The 3,098-nt window shown below is 35.9% G+C and overlaps 1 long non-coding RNA gene across 1 annotated transcript in view; it reads right to left on the reverse strand.

The window, feature by feature from the left end:
- Nucleotides 1-2,369, reverse strand: part of LOC113283736 — a 14,738-nt gene extending 12,369 nt beyond the window's left edge. The window contains exons 1-2 of the long non-coding RNA XR_003327608.1: nucleotides 2,234-2,369; nucleotides 1,663-2,023 (exon numbers count right to left, since the gene is read on the reverse strand). This is a non-coding gene — a long non-coding RNA (uncharacterized LOC113283736). The remainder of the gene's footprint in view (nucleotides 1-1,662; nucleotides 2,024-2,233) is intronic.
- Nucleotides 2,370-3,098: the final 729 nt, after the last annotated feature.

Consider the following 3,098-nt stretch of genomic DNA (forward strand, 5'->3'; position numbering starts at 1 on the left):
GGATGTGAGATATTTGAGAAAAATAAATTGATCGTATGAAACGAAGTAATAGCTAGCTAGAAGGTTCAGAAAGGGAATATATTCAAAGCACAAGATCACAAAATGCAGGCTAGTAGTATAGCAGAAGAATAATGGGCTAAAAGGACAAGTCTGTTAGGGCAGGTTCTTTATGTTTACATACCATTTTAAACTCCCTAAATTATAGTCAGACTGATAAATTAGGCACATTCTTAGTGATCTGACTTAAGTGATTAATCAATGATTCTGGACAGTCAAGTCAATAATCTAACCTGAGCTAGGTCTAACTTTTCATGGGTCTGGGTTATAATTTGGATCGAGTTTTAGGCAAGTTTGAAACCGCTATTCATGCTTGAGAAATCTAACCGCATATCCTAGAATTTTGCTCTTTTCATTGCAAAGGGATAATTGACTACATATTAACAGTATTGTGGATGGAAAGATACTAGAAAATGTCCTTTTTACAATTCCCAACTTTTTGTGGAAGGGTGATATATTTTCTCAAATTGAGAATATCACCACATTTGCTTCACAGAAGTTGTTTCAGACTGATCTTATTTAGTTTATCACTGACAGGTTGATTTCCTAAGACCTTAGTTTATCAGACAAGCACATCTATACAATATTATATATGACACAAAATGTTTCAGCTACTGAATCATGCAATAAAACAAATTTACCGAGTAATATATAAGTGGATCAAATATGCCTTTATCAGTTTATTTTATGAGGAAAAAAGCGGCTTCTGGGTTTTAAGTTTGTAACCCACAGTCTGGACACAAAAATAAGGAGGCAATATATCCGCAGTTTCAGGAGTAATGCAAATTCATGATTTTTTCTTCTTCATTTGAAGAATCAAACGTTCAACACATACCACAATATCTGACTCGGCAATATAGATATGTTTGCGTTCACAGCATAAAAATAGTCATACACCAACGACAGCAAGAACATTATCCGATAAATTGACAACAAGTTCGACTAGATTATGTTTGAGGAAAGAAATGGATTGACATGCTGCATAGGTTAGCTTCATACGTATTTCACAGTGACCAAAGCAGTTAAAGTTTCCAACTGAAAAAGGTATGAATTTCATAGCGAGTCCTATGTATAACCTTTACTAATTTCAGGAAAATTTAGAAGTGGCATGATATCAGGAAAAGTTAGAAGTGGCATGATATTTTCTTGGAAGGTGGTTTTAGCTAGTAACACGGGGAGTCGACAATTAGTTTTCTTTATGGGGTATTTCAATATATCAATATATACTCAATTTTCTAGCATAGCAGTTTATCACTAGACCCATTTCACTCTGACCAGCGACCTGAATCCCCTCCATCCACCCTCTTTAAGTAATTCATCCACCCTAGCCAAACAGTAACTAAATGAAGGATGCTACACAACACATATAGTTTACTTGCCCAGTTGTGGCATAGACTTTCAAAATTCAAATGTGTTTACGGATATTTACCTATAGCTACAGGCATGCAACAAAGCCAATTGCATTGTTCACGCTATAAGTCGGTAAAAGCAAAGTTGCCACATCAGTAAGTTTCTAAAAATCTCCGCCCAGTTGATCTTTAACAGACTCAATCTTGCATAATATAAACTATGACTAAGCAAATATAAGAGTTCCAAAAAGCTCACCTCTTCATCAACAGTTATGGGTCTACTGTAGGTGGAATCCGAATATCAAAACCTGCTTCAGCTTCTGAAGGTTGCGTATTCATTTGATAACCATGTACAAAAAAATCACTCATCCTCAACCAAAATTCAAAAACAATCAATCTTCAGTACACTAGAACGTACACCAAAACTCACCGTATGGATATTGCAAAATCACCGTAGGCAAAGAGTACCAGTTTTCAAATACACAAGATCACCAATACACTTTCCTAATTCATGGCTAATCCAGGTTTAAACCAAATCAAACTTTGCCCCTCTCTGTATCAAGTCATAACTTCCAGACTCTTCATCAAACATCCTTAATAATCAACTTCCAGGTGATCTATCAACATAAAAATAAAATAAGACTAAGTAATGATAAATGGGTAATCATCATCCATTTCAATACTAACCAAATTCACACACTGAATCATACATAAGCTGTAAAGTAAAGTTGTCTTCCAGCATGAGAAAAGAGTTGTTGTTTTTCTGGGTGGTAGAATTAGGTGCAAATTAACAAACAAAATGAGAGGAAGAAGTAATTAGGGCATACCAATTCTTTCAAAAAGATTAAGGATTCACGGTACATCTCTTCCGAAATGCATGCTTGACATAATTGCTGCTGATTCTTCAATTTTTTTCTTAGATTTTCTTATCTCCTTGAAGCAAAGAGAGAAAGACTGATGTTTTGAATCTGAAGGCAAATGAATGAATAGGAATTGGGGTTTTAAAGTCTTACCATATTTTTAGTGCACATTGGACACTTACAAAGTCCAGATTTATTTACATAGGTTGTGGCTCCTGCCAAAGTGCAGCCACCTAAGAGCAACTCTTACGGTGGAATCCATCCATCTTCCACGCCACCTCAGCACTTGGAACTGTGGATGGAAACGCAAGTGAAATGGTGGAATAGTAGAAACGCTATTCTTAATAGCGCTCAGTGTTATTCTTATTAGCGCTAAAAAAAACGCTATTAAGAATGAAGCTTCTTCATTTCTCAGCCGTTAGATTCTCAACAACTCAATTTATATCTACGGATAAAAAAAACGTTATTAAGGATGGAGCTTAGTTCCATTGAGAATGGGGCTTTTTTTCCAGCCGTTAGCGTTTTTTTGTCTTTTAGGCGCTATTCTTAATGGCGTTTTACGCTATTATTATTAACGTTTCAATGGATTCAATGGACCGTTCCACCAAACCATGGAACCCTGCTTGGATTTCTATGGAAGATCCCAACTTGGAAGTCATTAGACTTGACATTCCATGGATTTTCCACACTTGGAATAGGTTGGATTCCACCATAAGACTTGCTCTAAGTGTGATGCCTTGGTATTACTTTGCTGGCAGGCTGGCTCCGCTTGGGCTTGCTGTGTTTTTTTTGCCTCCATTTTACAAATTTGATTTCTTTTTTTTTTTTTTTT

The sequence above is a fragment of the Papaver somniferum genome, chromosome 1 (assembly GCF_003573695.1).
Source record: "Papaver somniferum cultivar HN1 chromosome 1, ASM357369v1, whole genome shotgun sequence".
Lineage (NCBI taxonomy): Eukaryota > Viridiplantae > Streptophyta > Magnoliopsida > Ranunculales > Papaveraceae > Papaver > Papaver somniferum.